The sequence below is a fragment of the Geotrypetes seraphini genome, chromosome 1, assembly GCF_902459505.1.
Source record: "Geotrypetes seraphini chromosome 1, aGeoSer1.1, whole genome shotgun sequence".
NCBI classification, from domain to species: Eukaryota; Metazoa; Chordata; class Amphibia; order Gymnophiona; family Dermophiidae; genus Geotrypetes; species Geotrypetes seraphini.
Window position 1 is genome coordinate 307,373,952 of NC_047084.1, and position 19,521 is coordinate 307,393,472.

The 19,521-nt window shown below is 40.2% G+C and overlaps 1 pseudogene; it reads right to left on the minus strand.

Annotated features, from left to right (window-relative positions):
• Nucleotides 1-12,670: 12,670 nt before the first annotated feature.
• Nucleotides 12,671-17,630, minus strand: LOC117367447 (annotated as a pseudogene).
• Nucleotides 17,631-19,521: the final 1,891 nt, after the last annotated feature.

Below are 19,521 nucleotides of genomic sequence, written 5' to 3' on the forward strand. Positions count from 1 at the left end.
ACCCCAGTTTTAAACTGTCCCCTTACCTCAACTGGCAACCAGGGAAGTTTCTTCATAAAAGGGGTCCTGATTCAAATTTACTGAGCGAGAAAATTAATGTATTTGCCGCATTCTCCACAATCTGTAAATGATAGTGAAAGGCTTTTGTACAACCAGAAAAAGCAAAATTACAATAGTCAATTCTGGACAAAATAACCCCCTTTTTTACGAATGCTTAGCGCTGGTTTTAGTGCTGGCAGCGGAGGTAACTGCTCTGACGCTCATAGTGAGCATCAGAGCAGTTACCGCCACTGCCGGCGCTAAAACCCATGCTAAAAGAGGGGGTAAGCAATTGTACAATAAGCCTAAATGCCAGATTATTATAAAGCACTTATTCAGTTGTCAGCTGGTGCTGACCACATAAGTGTTTTTTGTTTGTTTGTTTTAATTTCAGCCCATGGAAGAGATAGAGTTCCAAAAATACTAGGACTAGGGGGCATGCGATAAAGCTATTAAGTAGTAGATTAAAAAAAAACAAAAAACTGGAGAAAATATTTAGTCATGCAATGTGTAATTAAACTCTGGAATTCATTGCTGGAGAATGTGGTGAAATCAGTTAGCTTAGCGGGTTTTAAAAAGGTTTGGATAACTTCCTAAAAGGGAAGTCCAAAGGCCATTATTGAGATGGCTTGGGGAAATCCACTGCTTATTCTTAGAATGAACAGCATAAAATCTGTCTTATTACTTGGGATCTAGCTAGGTACTTAGGACCTGAGTTGGCCACTGTTGGAAATAGGATACTGGGCTTGATGGACCTTTGGTCTGTCCAAGGTAGAGAGAATGAGAGGGCACTCTCTAAAGTTAAAAGGGTATAGATTAAGTTCCTGCTGAACCGGAACGTACGCAGGTAAGGCTAGTCTCAGTTAGGGCACTGGTCTTTGACCTAAGGGCTGCCGCATGAGCGGACTGCTGGGCACGATGGACCACTGGTCTGACCCAGCAGCAGCAATTCTTATGTTCTAAATTGATATTAAACTAAAATTCAGCATATTAAATGTGGGTGGAGTCAGGGGCAGTGCAAGGGTAGGCTCAAAACATAAACAGGAGCAATATCAGCCACTATCCATATAAGTTAAAAATACTAGTGCTGAAACTTGAATAGAAGGTATAACTTTATAAGGATAAGATAGCCATACAAGGTTATGCTTGTATATTGAGCAGTAGCTACTGGGCTAGATGGATAATTGGTCTGACCCAGTAAGAGAATTCTTATGTTCTAATTTCCCTGGAGGAAAAGTCCATAGTCTGAGACAGACATGGGGGAAGCTACTGCTTGCCCTGGATCGGAGGCATGGACTGTTGCTACTATTTGGGTTTTTGCCAGGTACTTGTGACTTGGATTGGCCACTCTGAAGATGAGCTACTGGGCTTGATGGACCATTGGTCTGATCCATTCATGTTTATTCTCACCGAATATGTGCATCAATTTGTATGGATATCTATTCTTTTAAGGAAATATTTGGGCATTCCATTGAACATGTGCATCTCAGTTATCTAGTGCAATGAATAATGAATTTAAAGACATCTCTGTGAGATGCATTACATTTTAAGGGCTCCTTTTACAAAGTCGCAGTAGAGATTTCTACCGTGGGCCGGTGAGGTAAATGCTCCAATGCTCATAGGAATTCTACGAGTTTCACAGCATTCACCTCACCAGTCCGTAGTTAAAACCTCTACCAAGTCTTTGTAAAAGCCAGTGTAAATAAACATGGTAAAAAAAAAAAAAAAAGAGAACACCCATTGTCTATGCAATAACAACATTTTTTACACAGCTTTATTGTGACACTGCCAAAGAGTGCCAGGATAGGGAAACACTCCTACTGGCCCTTAGTCCTTAGTTAAATCATCAGAGTTTAACTGCTGTTTGCAATCTAAACCCTCCCTCTGGAATGAACTTCTTTAAAGCAAAATGAAATAAAATAAAGGTAAGTAAAAGTAAATAGATTTTCCTATTGAAAGTTATTACTTCAGGAATGAAGAAGATGGATATTGATCCACACCGCACTTTGCCATTACAGTCAGGTCCACAAAGATAGCCCAGACACCTCATTCTAAGCAAACAGCCATTTTCTCTCCTTACTTGGATCCCAGAGAGAATTGAAAAAACTGAAAGGTTTGTAAAAACATTTTTCTGTCCTTCTTACAGGGACAATTTATGTTGAAGTAACAGTTTCTGAGATGCTTGCACCTGTTATTGATCAATTTCTTCTTTGTCATGACCAATCTCCCCTTTTATAATAGTTAACCTTGGATGCTGCCCTGAGGTGGTTAGTTAGAAATAGGTTTTCTTTGCTATAGCAAAGTCCTGGGAGGTCAGAAAGAGATAAAAGCATTCCAAATAAAAGTACCAAAACAAACATCTGTGCATTTTTGCATCTTATAGGAGCCTACATTGGGAGCTGATATGTTTGTTTTTCCAGCAATAATACAGAGTGTTTTAGCACGACCAGTGATTGAACACTGAAAATGACTTTCTAAGTCCTCAAGTGTCTGGTCAAATAGCCTTTTTGTGCTATCCCCCTTGAAAACACATGTGCTAGAACATAAAAGAGTCTTCCAGAGATATTTCTTTTCACTAAAGACTCTTGCAATGCAATTCAATACTTTAACAAATTTCAAATAAATTCAGACAAGAGCTGTCATGCCTGGGTATCATTGTGCGTACACACTGGATCGTACGCTTTACTGTTTAATGGCTTTTCCACGCTGCCTAACATTTTATATTTGCAGATTGATGCTCGGCTTGGTGCCTTCTTGGCTTTATCTGATTATCAGAGGGCTCTCCTGTTTGTATCTTCCCTACTGGCAGATTTGCAAATAATATTTGACAATGAAGAACATCTGCAAAAGTTATTGTTATGATGACTTGAGCTCGGCCGAGCTGCCGCCACTGATGGTGAGCAGATCAGATTGCAGCAAAGGCTGGGAGCAAGTCTATGCTCATTCGCTGGTGCCTTCTCTTGGATTTGCAGTTACTGCTCCTTTAAATTGTTTATTCTTTTTCAAAGGCTGCTTGTGTTCCAATAAAACCTGAAAAAGCTCAAGGAACCAAAATTTAGGATTTGGAACAATTTTAAGGCAGCAAAATATTAATAGACTTTATTTAATAAAGGCAAGCAAATCCAAACAATAAAAGGGGTGTATGTGTCATGCAAACTTTATTAATATTTTTAGATTGATTCGTATAAAAGAAAGGCCTCTTACTTAGCCACAGACATATACATCAAATAGTCACCCTTCTTAGTTAAGCTCAGAAGAAAGTCAAATCACACTTCCAGGTTTTCTTACAGTGCAAATCTTTACTGAAAACCATTATTTAATATCCTCAGATTCCTCAAATGAAAACAGCATAGGGTATCTCAAATCAAACCAAGAAACAGCACCAAAGAAGGATATTAAAAATTACTTAAAATTACAAGTTAAATCACAAAATAAAACCCAACATAACATAAGAACATAAGAAATGCCTGCACCGGATCAGACCTGGGGTCCATCCGGTCCGGTGATCCGCACACGCGGAGGCTCAGCCAGGTGTACCCTGGTGCATACATTAGTCACTCGTATCCCTCTATGTGTCCTGCAAGAAGATGTGCGTCCAATTTTCCCTTGAATCCAAGAATGGTAGTTTCCTCCACCATCTCTTTCGGGAGAGAGTTCCAGGCGTTCACCACTCGCTGTGTGAAGCAGAACTTTCTGACATTTGTCCTGGCCGTGTCCCCTCTCAGCTTCAGGCCATGACCTCTGGTCCGAGTCTGGGTCACATTCGCCAATGTGAATAAAGCTATTTCTTGCTCTCCATCCTTTCCCCCTGCTGGTGAGTGAGCTTGCTCCATTTTGTTGATTCCTTTTAGCAATTTAAAAGTCTCTATCAGATCCCCTCTCAGTCTTCACCCTTGGACTGCATAACAAAATGGAATTGACCATTTCTTGATCTTTGGTGGGTTACGACACTAGCATAAGAACATAAGAACATAAGAACATAAGCAGTGCCTCCGCCGGGTCAGACCATAGGTCCATCCTGCCCAGCAGTCCGCTCCCGCGGCGGCCCAAACAGTTCACGACCTGTCTAAATCACCAGAAGGGGCCCCCATGCCTCCTTGGTTTCCTAATTGAGTCCTATCTTCCTATCAAAGTCCTAGCCCTCCGGTCTTGCCTGCACGACCAGGTTGGGTTTCTGCATATATTTTCTGATTAGCTTTCTCAGTATCCCACGATCCCCTTATCCCTCAGGAATCCATCCAGTCTCTGTTTGAATCCCTGTACCGTACTCTGCTTGATCACTTCCTCCGGTAGCGCATTCCAAGTGTCCACGACCCTCTGGGTGAAAAAAAACTTCCTTGCATTCGTTTTGAACCTATCTCCCTTCAGTTTCTCCGAATGCCCCCTCGTACCTGTTGTCCCCTTCAGCCTGAAGAATCTGTCCCTATCCACCCTCTCTATGCCCCTCATGATTTTGAAGGTCTCTATCATATCACCCCTGAGCCGCCTTTTTTCCAGAGAGAAGAGCCCCAGCCTATCCAACCTCTCAGCATATGGGTAGTGTTCCAGCCCTCTTACCAGTTTTGTTGCTCTCCTTTGGACTCTCTCAAGTACCTCCATGTCTTTCTTGAGGTACGGCGACCAATATTGAACGCAGTATTCCAGATGTGGACGCACCATCGCTCGATACAGTGGCATGATGACTTCCCGCGTCCTTGTAGTTATGCCCCTCTTTATGATGCCCAGCATCCTGTTGGCTTTTTTTGAGGCCGCTGCGCACTGTGCAGATGGCTTCAGTGATGCATCCACCAGCACACCCAAGTCTCTCTCAAGATTGCTTTCTCCCAACAATGCCCCCCCCAATTTGTAGTTGAACAACGGGTTCTTTTTCCCTATATGCATAACCTTGCATTTTTCCACATTAAAGCGCATTTGCCATTTGTTTGCCCAGTCTTCCAGCTTGTCTAAGTCCCTTTGCAGGTCCTCACACTCCTCCCTGGAGCTAACTTTGCCGCACAGTTTGGTATCGTCTGCAAATTTTATAACCTCGCACTCCTTTGTCTTTTTCTCTTTAAATTCCTCTAGAGTGCTAGCCCTGTGTGTTTATATATAAGAATCTTAATTTGCACTAATCACTTGATTTTACTTGATGGCTGATTGATCATTAACAAGGCTTGAATCCAAAGCCCTGTTTAGGTTAGTAGTCTACATTTTGGAACAGAACAGAGTTCAAATGGCTTCTGAAACTAAGTAAACTGATATTACGAGCGCTTACAAGAGTTGTGCCATTCTCGGGCAAGGGTGCAGTTTGACATGGATCCATGATTCACCCTCTCATGTGAGTTGGAAGCTGACTTTTCAGTAGGCTAGGATGACAAACAGGCCCCTGCTACAGTGTTCTCTAAGGATTTAAAATCATGTATGGGCTTGGGGCAACAAAATCTAAAGCTGATGCATTTTGAGATACTGGACAAAACTGAAACTACCCACTCTGATCTGCGTGATATGGATGTTTGCATGGAAGATTTGGAAGGTTGTATACCGAAGCATCCTGAGTCACTCATGGAGCCCTAGAGCCAAGCCATGTCTTTCCTCATAAAAGCAGAGCTCCATCCCCTTTATCAAATGCCTGTCCCATGCTTTCTTGAAGTGGAAGTAAGGAAGAGGTAGGAAACTACAAACTGGTAAGTCTGATTTTTGTGGTAAGTAATTTAATGGAAACTCTTTTAAATCAGGGAATAGTGAATTTTCTGGAATCCAAAGGATTACAGGACCAAAGGTAACATGGATTCACTAGAGGCAGGTCTTGTCAAACATCTCCAACTAATTTATTTGACTACGTGACCAGAGAATTGGATAGAGTTAGATATGGTGTATTTAGATTTTAGCAATTCCTTTGACACTATTCCACATATTCTTCTAATAAATAAAGAGTGCCCTTGGTGTGGCCTCAAAGTGACTGACTGGATCAGAAAGTGGTTGAGTGGAAGGTGTCAAAGAGTAGTAGTCAATGGAGATCACTCTGTGGAAAGAGATGCTACCGATAGTGTGCCTCAAGGTTCGGTTCTTGTGCCTGTCCTTTTTAACATTTTTGTAAGTGATATTGCTGAAGGGTTGTCTGGTAAGATTTGCCTCTTTGCGAATGATATCAAAATCTGCAATACAGTAGACACTCTAGATGGTATAGATAACATAAGAATGTACCTAGATAAGGAAGGACCTAGCAATGCTTGAAGAATGATCTGAGGGGGTGAAGAGCTTTTGTGCACGAACAAATAATGGGACTTAGGTGTGCTAGTATGTGATGATCTTAATGTGGTCAAATAGGTTGAAAAGGTGATGGGGTGGGGGTGGGGGGTGGGGAGGGGTACTGCCTGTGGTTTTGGAAGAGAGGCTTGAGCTTATTTTTGTTTTTTGGGAGATGTCCTCCTTATGTCATGGGGGAAGGAAGAAGAGGAGGGGGGAAGGAGTTAAACAAAGAAACATAGAAAAATGAAGACAGACAAAGACCATATAGCCTATGGCCTATCTAGTCAGTTTAATCATGCCATCTAATATCCCCTTCTCTCCCATAAAGATTCAACAAACTTGTCTCAGGCTTTCTTGAATTTAGATACACTTTATGTTTTCACCACTTCCACAAGGAAACTCACTCCTGCCTGTGCAGAGCCACCAGTTGATTGGCTGCCATGAACTATGGACCACCAGGGATTCTAAAAGTACACGGGGGAGATGAGAGGAAGGTAAAAATTCTTAGGAATTGGCTGTCCCAGCCCTCCACATTATTATAGGGATTGGTGTTATAGTTTTTGCACTTATAAAATAAGCACAATATAATGTCTTTCTTGCCTAGGAGTCCTGTTATAAAATTGCCATTCCCATAGGAAGTACAAGTGAAGGGAAGATGCCTCTTCTCCCTCCCACTTTTTCATTTCAGTTCTTTTCCTATTTTCTTCACATGTTCATCACTTTGCCACCTACTGTATGCTAGCATGTTGTACTCCATGGCCTACTCCAACTGCTATCGACATCCCCCAACATCCTAACCCAACCCTCGCCTCCTCTCCATTCACCAAAATCTGGACCTTGATGCCTTTTTTCATCCAATAATGATCCAATCCTAGTTCTATTTATTTATTTTATTTATTGTATTGAAATTATAAATGTATATCTACTTTTATTAGTTAAGGGGGGAGAAAATGAGTGTTTTTCGAATTATTTGCATATTTAAAGTGCGTTTCTTGATTTGTTTAAATTCATTGTATTGCATTACTTATTTTTTAAAATTAATAAAGATTTACAAAAACAAAAACAACCCTCCCCCCCCCCAACAAAGACACAGCAGTATAGTCAACAGCAAGCTCTCCTAGCCTTAACATTCAGGGAGGTAGCTCCCTTCTTGTTTTCTACTGCTGTCTTTATTCCTCCTTTTTCTCTCTTTCTCTTCCCTTGCTCTCCTATTCTTACTTTTTCTTCTATCTCCTCTTTGCTGCAGTAGCAAAAACATCTGCATTTCCCACCTCCCCCTCCTAAAAATAAACAACCTCCAGCCAGCCATCTGATGACTTTACTATGGTGTATCACCCTTGCTTAAATATGCTGTTGGTCAACAGTAAGTGATAATTATTGGAGTTAATGTGTAGTTGATAAGTAGCATATGGTTTAGTGAATAGGATGAAATTTTAGGGGCCCTTCAACTAAGCTGTGATAAGCAGCTGGCATGGTTTTACTTCATGATATCCATTAACATGGACCCGTACTAATGACTAACATTTTGTTAAAACCAGTCAACGTTGTAACAAACCCACAATAAACGTTTATTGCAGATAGGGACAGTTTGACCCTGACTCTATAAAGCCTGTATAAAGATAGGTGCCAATTTTGGTGCCTACTTTAATTGCACAATAGGCCCAATCACCGCTGATATTGACACTCAGCACCTCACAATTGTCCTTAATTGGACTTAATTAAAAGTTCTTCAGATTCCTGCTAATCAAAAGAAACTTTTTAACATCCTCCTCGCTGCTGTCACTCATCTTATAATTTGTAATTGGAAGGATAACACTAAACTCAACTTTAGTGAATGGTGTTTTCTATATGTAAATATGAAATGGTTATTGCTATAAAATCTTGTACAATAGCACATTTTTGTAAAATTTGGGCACCACTAGGTAAATATTGCAACTGTTTATGAGAATTTATCTTAATGTATGAGCTTGACTATATATTTCAGTATACATTATTATAGGTTTGTAATTGTTAAATATTGCTTTGTTTATATTTCATGTGTTTTTGTTATTAACATTTTAAATACAATAAAATTTATTGGGAAAAAAAAAAAGGCAGGCACCTAACTCAAAAATCTAAATTCTATAAAAAGTAGGCACCTAGCCCAAAGCGCCTACACTAAAAGTAGGCGTGATTAGGGAGCGGATCATGGGCTTGTTTTTGAGTTAGGAGCTTCTTAGTGGATCAGGTGACATTAGGCTCTTATATTGGTGCCTAACTTTAGGCATAGAAAGCCCTGGCATAAATTGGGGACACCTAAATGTTAGGATGCTGAGCACCGCCTAAGCACACTTAGGTGACGCTGACTGTGATTCAATAATGAGCGCCTGTTTTATAGAATTGGTGCTGATATTGACGCCTAACATTAGGTGGACTTTAGGTAGCCTTACTAAATTACCTCCTCACCACCCTAACCACTGCTCACAACTGATGATAACTAAACTATCAACTCGGACATTAGATATAACCTAAAAGTAAGAGCACAAACCACACCACTGCCCTAATGATTCTAAATATTCACTAACTCTACCCATCTACCACTCAAATAAACAACACAAACTCAAACTTGACCCTATCCAAATACACAAATTAACTTTATAGCAGATTGGAAGGGGCCCATCTGTTCTACACAGTTATCACAAGCCATATAAATGTGATAGCCTTAAGAGTACCACAACAAAGATACAGACCAAGACTCTATAACCCAAACGTAGCCATCATAGTCCTTCATAATTAAATTACCTTGATAATACCAGTGCCACAATCTCTGCTCTTCTGTTTCATGCCAATTACTCTCCTTGCCAACATGTATTCCTCCATCCCAGTCATCACAGACCAAGGAAGATATGATGACCTGAGTCACCTTCCCCGGAGAAAATCCTTAGCACACAGACCCCGCTACCTTAGACCTATCCCCATCATCCTCCTTTTCACCCACAGTTGCCAGTGCAACTTCAAAATTGCACTGGCAAATGCAAGGTCAGTAAACAACAAAGACATTATACTACATTATATTCTCACTGAAAATAATTGGGACATCTTCCTAATTAGCAAAACCTGGTGTAAAGATAATGGCAGAGTTCCCATGGGCATGCTTTGCCCACCAGGGTATCAAGCAATAGCTTGTTGACACAGTAACACTAGAGGTGGAAGTGTAACCACCATCATTAAGTCCAGCCTCAACCTAAGACCGATTGACACCATCACACTAGATGCACTAGAGTGCCCCACCTTCTTGGTGGGTCACAACAAAGACCTAACCTTCACCTTGATATACAGAGCACCATGCTGTCCAATGTCAATCATAGATGACCTGCTAGCCATCCTTAGCAAACTGGTATCACAAACAACCAAGCCATCATACTTGGAGACTTTATCTTTGCAAACTATCCAGACTGGACAATTTCCTGGAGGAAAGGGTCATAGTCTGTTATTGAGACAGACAGAAATGGGGTTAAGCCACTGCTTGCTCTGGATCAGTAGCATGGAATGTTGCTACCATTTGGGTTTTTGCCAGGTATTAGTTACCTGGATTGGCCACTGTGAAGATGGGCTACTGGGCAAGATGGACCATTGGTCTGACCCAGTAAGGCTATTCTTATGTTCTTACTTTTAGCTGTATTACCAATCTGATAGTCAAAGGCATCTATGCTCAGATGCCTTGTGTTTTGAAAATTGACTTGTACAAGTAATAGGGTCTTAAAAATGCAGACACATTTTTATAGTTAGGGGACCTTTAAATACTTATCACTGTGTGTTTACTACTTCTGCCCAGCATCTATCTGCATACTTGTCTAACATCTGTCTATAGTGGAGATTCTGAACCCTTGGGACACACTCAGCCAACCAGGTTTTCAGGATATGCATAAGAAAAACTTGTATGTGCTAGCTTCACTGCAAGCAAATCTATCTCATGCATATTCAATTTGACTATCCTGAAAACCTGACTGGCTAGGTATGTTCTGAGGACTGGGTTGGGAACCCCTGGTCTAAATGTCTATTTAGCTGTGGGCGTATGCTTGCCTGTCTTTGCAAGTTTGTAGTGCAACTTCTGATTTCCAAAATGTCCTCAAGAAGTATAGTTTTCTCAGCTGCAGTAGAACATATTTCTTTCTTTGAGTCTTCATGTCACTCAGTATGCACCAAATGAAGCTAGGATATTACTTTCCCCTCAAAGCTCGCATTGAAGTCAGAAAATGGAGTCAGTCATTTACGTGCACATTACAGTTACAAATCACAGAGATTAAGATGATCTTTTTTGGGGGGAGCCCCACAATTTTACAACCAAAAGCACTTAAATAATTACCTTTTTAAGAAAGTTTTATTGACTATGCAGGAGGATAGAAAGTAATCTTACTTGTTTTAAATGGTATAAAGCAACCAAATGCTATTAACGGTGTGTTACATTTCTTATTTTGCAAAGACTGCTGAAGCTTAGCAGAAAAAATGTATATATTCAGGAACACTGGCTAGCAATATCCCAGACCATTGTCAGTGGACTTTTAGTTTCCCCTGCCAAAATATGTGGAAGCATGCATGGCTTGTGCTAGATTAGTAAGAGGGGCTTGTTCCTGTGGCATTAGCTGGGTATCTTAGCAACAGGATCACACCAGATTCTAGCAGTGCTCTGTGGTGGTGCATGTAATATCCTGGACATAATCTGTCTTTTAATTTTCTTTGGATTGTAGTGATATTACAGATACATGTGTTCAGTTATAGATCTTTATTTAATAAGAAGAATGCCTTAGCTGAAGATTTGCACTGTGTCAGGAGTGGGGAGCTCACAATAATGTTGCTCGAGGTTTAGTCCAGGTACTGCTTTGTCTCGCATTTCAGAATGACAGGGAAAATGCACTGCCTTCATTAAGAAGTGCTTCATAGTTCATAACTTGATGCTGTTTGAAATGAAAACGCTGCCAGAATTCCTAATAATGAGAGTGCTATTTAATGTCAGGTAGAAGGCAAATTACTCGTACAATAGAAATGTCATCTGCAACATGCCACTGTACGCAGAACCATTTTATCATAAGTCTCTGAGCAACATCTAAGATCTGGGATTTTACTAATCCTTCATCTACCTTTCTTTACCTTTGATCTTTAATAGAGATGTTGAATTTTCTCCCAAAACTGCATTTGCATATTATATCTCCTTGAATTTCAAAGCTGAAGTGCAGAGCTGCTCAGGAAAAGAGAAACTTCTGATTTTGTCCTATTTGTCTTGCCTTGTTCCTTGCTTTAGAAGAAATGAATCTCATCCCCCCCCCCTTTTTTTTTTTTTACAAAGCCGCGCTAGTGACTGCAGCTGCGATAATCGCTCTGACGTCCATAGGGAATTAATGTATACCGCTTTGTAAAAGAAGGTGACGCACACTTTTATTATTATTATTATTGGCGGGATGGTCTAGGATGCTCTAACTGTGCCTGATTTGGGGCTCTTTTTACAAAGCCGCACTAGCGGTTTAGCGCGTGTAATAGCGCACGCTAATTTGCTGGCCGTGCTAGCTGCTACCGCCTCCTCTTGAGCAGGTGGTAGTTTTTCGGCTAGCACGGGGGTTAGCGTGCACAAAAAATGTGCATGCGATAAAGCCGCTAACGCGGCTTCGTAAAAGGAGCCCTTAATGAAACACTGCAATCACTCTTTCTGGCCATCTGGGGGTAATTTTTTAATATGTCATCTGTTCAAAAAGGTGCCTATTTTATTCCTATGGTTTAAAGACCACATAAGTTCCTATGGAATTTTAAATCATAAGTACCAAGAAACTAGTCCTACAGTGCACAGATTTATATACACTCTAAAGATGATATATATGTTCCCAATATATAGTTGTGTTCTATATGTTTACTTGTATATGTTATATAAATTACATGCGTGCATCACAACTCTGCCTCCACTTGGCCCAAACTATGCTCCCAGAAATGCCTACAAGCAGGTTGCATGAAAGAAGGTGCATCTGCTTTTTATGTGCATATTTCCCCCATACAATTTTCTACCTATAAAACAGACTTTACATAACATAACAACATAACATCGTGCGTAACCAGAAGTTCAATGCGGTTAACAATAAATTAATAATAAAATAACATTAAAAAACGTCTAGAACTATTTGGCCAAATACTTTGAGAAAAGATAGGTTTTCAACAGGGTTCTAAAATGTTTGTAAGAACAGGCTCTACGTAACAGCAGTCAAAATTATTTGTCGTAGGAAGCTGACTGTAATGCTAATGTATGATCCAAGTATTTCTTACTTTTACAACCTTGAAACGATGGAAAAATAAACAGGGCATAAGATCTTCTACTGTGTTTGTAAGATGCTGTAAGAAATCTATCAGTCATATAGATAGGAGCAGTGCCATTCACAACCTTTTAGCAAAGACAGCCTAACTTAAATAGTACACGAGCCTCCATAATGGCACCAAAGTCATCTTTCTCATCCAGCTTTTTCAAACGTGTGTTTAAATTCCCCCTAATATTTTGGAAGCCTAGTTGTGGAAACTTCCTCTTCAGCTGAGCTGCTCACCTGAGGGAGCTGGTCCCTACCACACTCCTCTCAGGAAGAGTGCTTAATGTTTTTCCAATACGTTTGGGGTGAAACACAACAGCATCATGGGGGATCTTCCCATTTGCAGACAGCACCAATGGTAAAGGCAGTGTTGTTGGCAGGTCCTTTAAGGAGAGAGCCACCAGATCAACTTCTCTTCTCTCCAGTGCATTCTCTAGTTCTTTAGTAAAGAGGCTCTTCTCTCCAGTCTTGGACAGAGCAGTGTCAAGGATTTTATCTCCGGTTGTTGACATGGCAACAATTTCAAACTGAACTGCAGGGAATTGTTGACTCAGCATCTCCACCACATTGTCTGAATCCGAGCAAGCTGACTTTTTCAAGTTCTGACACGAATAACTCGATCTTCATCTACAACTGCAACCTTCAAACTCTTGTCTGGGGTCTTTACATATGGAAAAAGCTTTATAAATGACCCTGTGGTGGAAATCTTAAAAGGGCATTCTGTAAAGGGTGCCTACATTTAGGCGTCAATTTTGCACAATAATTCATAGAATATTCTCATTTACAATATGAATTATGTCAATAATTGGTAATCATGGCATATACTGCGTTTACTATTAATTATTTCAATAGTGCTGCCAGATGTATGCAGTGCTGCACAGAGTCACAAAGAAGAAGACAGTCCCTGCTCGAAAGAGCTTACAATCTAAACAGACAAGAGAGACAGACAGGTTGTCATGGATACAGTTAAGGGGAATGGTTTAATCTGCTGGCTGGGTTGGAGGGCAGTGGGGAGTTATGGATTGAAGGCTTTATGAAAAAGGTAGGTTTTCAGTCTGCTTTTAACCAAGGGAAGGGAAGGGGCTTGGCGGACAAACTCGGGTAATTTATTACAGGCATGGGGGCAGCTAGATGAAAGGAAAGAAGTCTGGAATTGGTAGTGGAGGAGAAAGGTAAAGTTAAGAGATGTTTATCTGAGGAATGGAGTCTCTGGGAGGTGTATAAGGAGAGAGGAGAGATACCAAGGGGCAGCAGAATGAACACACTTATAGGTTAGCAATAAGAGCTTGAACTATATGTGAAGGCAGATAGGGAGCCAGTGAAGTGATTTAAGGAGAGGGGTGACATGAGTGTAGCAAGGTTGGTAGAAGATGAGTTGTGTAGCAGTTTTCCACAGATTGCAGGAGGGAGAGGCAGCACTGCAGTAATCTAAGCGAAGAAAGGGCATATGTGCTAGGTGCTAAAATTGGTACGCTAGTTAGAACATAGGCGGATCATAAGCATTCCTCCCGGCAACATACTCACCTTATAGAATATTATCAGATGTATGCTTTGCAAGGTGCACTTAAGCACACTAGCTTGTGCCTACTATTGGCCTGGCATAAGCTATCTTACCTAAGTTTTAGCATGCCAAAGCAGCTTTGTGCTATTAGTTTATAACAGGTTAGGCGTGCCTTAATGCCACTGTCGAACTGGCATTAATCATGCTTCTTTGTTCCACCTACATTTAGATAGCACTTAATATAATTGCCCCTGAAATCATTTTTGCATGTAAAGAGGTTCTTTATGTACAGAACAAACTTTTATAAAGTATGAACATGATATGCACATAAAGTTATGCACATATATTGGACTGAATTCTGTATATGGTGCTGAAAAAATTGGCGCGAATAAAAATGAATGATAAGTGCTGTTCTATGAACAGAGGGACAGAGGCTCAGAGTTGGGCATCATTTATGGACTAGCGTTTAGCATCAGGATTGGGGTATGAGGATTTATACCAAGTAAAGGCCGGTGTAAATCCTTGTTCCTAAATTAGGTGCAGAGTCCTTCATTCTATAAAACCAAGTGCAAATTCTATGAATACCCCTGATAGAAACATAGAAGATGACGGCAGATAAGGGCCATAGCCCATCAGGTCTGCCCACTCTACTGACCTACCACCAAGTCTACTATCCTAGGGATCCCACACCTGGTGACAGGTTCCCTTGGCCTAACCCTCTAAGGGATCCCACATGGGCATCCCATTTGCTCTTAAATTCTTGCCCGCTGTTTGCCTCGATCACTTGCACCGGGAGCTTGTTCCAAGGATCAACCACTCTCTCAGTGAAGAAATATTTCCTGGTATCGCCATGAAATTTCCCACCCCTGAGTTTGAGTGGATGCCCTCTTGTGGCTGAGGGTCCTTTGAGAAAGAGAATCTCTTCTTCCAACTCGATACGGCCGGTAATATACTTAAACGTCTTGATCATGTCTCCTCTCTCCCTACATTCCCTTTGGCCCTCCAATGGCCCTTTTCAGATCCATATGTAAAATTTACTCATGAACCCCAGCGCCTAAAGATATGCATACAAATTTAGGTTAATGCCAATAAGCACCGATAAATTGATTATTAGCGCCCAGTTATCAGCACTAAGGGCCAGAATCTGTTCATGATGCCTACATTTGTAGAGGCCTACAACATAGGCACCTAGACTTGTCAATATCATGTTAGATATCTCTAATATAATCACAACTACATTGTAGGTGTCTGTAATGTAGGCCAGAGTTTATTACACCTGCAATGTGTTGCAATTTACCAATGCCTAACTCTTGATCTGCCCCTAACTACAGGTACTTGGTGGTAAGTGCCCGGGTGTATGCACCTACCACCCAATTAACCTTTTTTTGTCATTATGAGCTTGTTAAAGTTCATTAATGATGTCATTAACTCTAATTTTGAAATTGATTTTTATTGATGTAGACATTTACACTTTAGGCACCCCTTATACAATATCCCTCTAAGTGGCACATTTGTCAATTAAATTGTGCACACATAATTAGGCATGCACCCAAATTTGTATGCACAGTATTTAGTGCCATATGTAGAATTAGAGTGACAACCTGCAGAAGCATAAATTTACTCAAATTGAAAAATAAGTTCTTCAGGGAAGGGTTAGTACTTGTATTTATTTATATACTGTACTTTAAAAAATGTACACAAAAGACAGGAACTTTAAACCTAAAAGGAGACCTTGACCTGGATAATAACTAGGCCCAAAAGCTAAGCCCTGAGCCCACACAGAAATCTACACAAACCCAAGAAAACCACCACACATTCACCGGGAGTCTCTGGTTTCTATGGGGTGAGGCAGGATTATTGGCACCATCCCTGCAGGGTATGATATAGCAGAAAGGTATGCATCTCCCCACTACATTAAGCATGTTCCTTATGTCAGGGAACAAACTGGGCTAGTTAAGGCCCTGGAGTGATCCTTGAATATGTAATGTCCCCTTGTCTCAGTAAAATAGCTGAAATGCTATCGGTCACAGTAGTCAGAAGTAAGTCGATTCCCCTGAGCCAAGGCACACTTCCACTCTAAAACATTACAGCTACTAAAGTACAAGTATTGAAAGTTGAACAACTGTGGCAAACTTTTCAAATACGAGGCAGGAAGAGACTCCCAACTAGTTCTTCAAATTTAACAAGTATTCATTGCACATATGTTTTAAGAGAAAAGGTGTGGTGGCCATGTTAGTCCACTCGTTAAGGTAATATGTAGAAATAAAACAAAAACATAAAGGAAAAGAAAATACTTTCTTAACATTTTTAGCACTGGCCACAGCAGTAACAACTCGGACACTCATAGGAATTCTATGAGCATAAGAGCTGTTACTGCCGTGGCCGGAGCTAAGAACCACGCTATGTTTTTGTAAAAATGGGGAGGGGGGTAAGCTAGTCCAGTAAAAAAAGGTTTTATTTATTTTTTCTTTTATGTTGTTGTTTTATTTCTATACATATGTTTTTAAATGAGTGAATAATTCAGTCTTTAAAATGCCTCAGTATAAACAGCTATGCCACAGGATTCCACGTGTCTGTAGCTATACAGCTCCTAGAGGCCAGCACCAGAGCCTTCTTCAGCAACGCAGGCAGGAGTTCACCTGGTGGCCTGGATGAGATTTTTTCTTCCATCTGGTTACATTCTTCCCCCCTTTAGAAATGTCATCCCCAACATTTCCCATAATATCAACACAGTACTAGGATTCATATCAGTATCATATATTTACCTATTTATCATACATTCAATCAACCAGTGGCATGTGATCAGGGTCATCAGATGATTCATTACATCCCCAACAATAATAATATGCTTTTTTTGGGGGGTGGGGGTGATCCAATTGGTCCTTTCCTTTAACAAAAGAGCAGACAAAATGATTGTTGCAAAAGAATAATCTTACCTCGGTACTGAATCCAAACATTTAGGACAGGGGACGGGGGGAGGGGGGCGACGCTGTCAGATGTGCTCAGGATTCAGAAAGATAAGATTACCAACTATCTGGATTTTTTTAAAAGATTCTAAAAAGTTGCAAATTACCTGTCTCAAAGCCAGAAGAATGGCTAAGTGTGTGGATATTTTTTCAGAGTTAAACCACTATAGCCCTCCGTGCATTGTCCCCTCCCCCCCTCCATCCTTCCACTGCTGTGGTAGGCTCCATTCAATGGGATAGCTATACGCTAGTTACAGGAGGAAAGAGATGAACCATTCACACCTGCTTCTTATGCAGGGATGGAATAGTTTTTCAGCATATCCGTCTTCTCTATTATTAAGCTTTTTTCTGAGGTTTCCTACCCATCACCTCTTCTGTTGAGATTGTTCTCTCAAGGTCCACTTCAATAGCCTCTTTGATGGTCAATGCCAGAAGGAAATCATTCTTATCAGCAAGAACTTGCAGTACTCTTATTCTTGTTTTCAAAGGTTCAATTTTTTTCTGAGTTAGCTCCTCTCTCTCCTCCTTCCTCTCTCCTTGACTTGCTATTTTGGCCTTCCAGAAGTATCTCCTCATTGTAACAATTTGTTACTGTTGAGTCAGATAGCCTAGTTGTAGGCTTCTTTCTTCAAACTTGCATGCTTTTTCGATTCTCCTCTGTCTCAAACGGTGTGAGGTCAGTACTCCTGGAAAGGGAACCAGGTTCTTCAGTACATGGCACACAAAGACTAGTCTTCTCTTCTTCTGCACACTGGCTCCTCTTTTTATGCTCTTCCTCAACCTCTCCATCATCTCCTGAAAAGCTGCAACCATTTTACAGTTTTTCTCTTCCCACAGCTCATTCATTCACCGTCTCAGTGTCTTGCTGTATTCCTTGGTACCACTCTTCTATTCTCTTTGTTACGTCTCTTGGTACCACTTTCACTTCTTCTTTCCTCACTTTACCTCCTGGTACATAAGAGCATAAGAATAGTGGTACAGGGTCAGACAAATGGTCTATTTAGCCCAATATCCTGTTTCCAACAGTGGCCAGTCCAGGTCACAAGTACCTGGCATTGACCATTCTTCTACTCTTTGCTTTCTTTCTCATTTTCTCTCTTGGTCAGATTCTGTAGTGTATTTCTCTCATATGGGCATATGGGTTGTCTGGAAATTCTGTTAGGCTATTTCTTATTGTTTTAGATTTGTATATGAATGGTCTTGAATGCATGGCATCTCTTTCCTGTTCCAATTTTGACATTTCTTTTCACTTTATAATATGTTTAGATTTATTTTATGTGCACAGCTTTGATCCTTGAGTGGTAAAAGTGGTATATAGAGTCAATCAATAATAATAATAATATACATTATCACTGAAGTATATGATTGCTTACAATAATGATGGATAGCATACTGGTTGCTTTCTCTCCTGTTAGCTTCACAGACAAAACTTCTTCTTCTCTGGAATTTGTCCTCTTGTGTTCGCTGTCTTTCCACTCTGCACAAAGGACCTCCATTTTTCTAAGGTGCTCTGAACTTTCTCAGAGAAACAGGGTGCACCTATATCTTACACTTGCAAGGTTACACACTCATGCTAACCTGCTTGTGACTCTAAAACAATCTGCAATGTTCCCTTGGTTTCAATGCTGCCTTGTCTTGGTGCAATAGCTGAATTGGTCACAGAGGTCAAAGGTAGGCTGGTTCCCTTGAGACAAGGCACACTTTCACCTTAAAACTTTACAGCTGCTAAAGTACCAGTGTTGAAAATTGAATGTGTTTGGCAACCCTTGCAAACATCAAGCAGGAAGAGATTTCAAACTAGTTTTCTTAAAATTAACAAGTATTTATTGCACAAAAGGTTTCTTTTCTTTTTTTTAATTCTTTATTCATTTTCAAATTTATAATAAGTGTAACAATATATCCAAACAAATTAACAATAAATATAACACTTAATAATTATCAATGGTACAAATAATATGCTCTTATCTCCCACCCTTCCTTATGTCATGTTTATAAAATGGAAAGATTTATTGCAATACAGTGTTGTTTTTTCAGGAAATTTCATGATGTGTGGGAGCCATTTACAAAGTATTGTACCAATTAGATGACATTTTATTTTATTTTTTTTCCCCTTAAATTTACAAGGTTGATTGTGAGGGGGGGAGGGGAGGGTAAATTTATTGTTACACTAGCTGATGCCCCGGCGTTGCACGGGTATTTAATTATAGCAATAACACTGTAAATGGATTCAAATAAAGATACTTTATAGTGGTGAATGAAAGTATTTTTTTACAGCTTAATAAAAAGTACAATATTCAAATTATAATGTGAAATATTTGACAAAATGAATACAATACAACTAACGCAAAACGTGATTATAAACAACAATTTTAGTTTCACCTCCTGGAGCAAGAATATATAAATTCTTGGGTGAACCCACCCTTGAGCAAGCAAAATAGAGTTGTGGGCTGTGAGACCCCCAGAACAT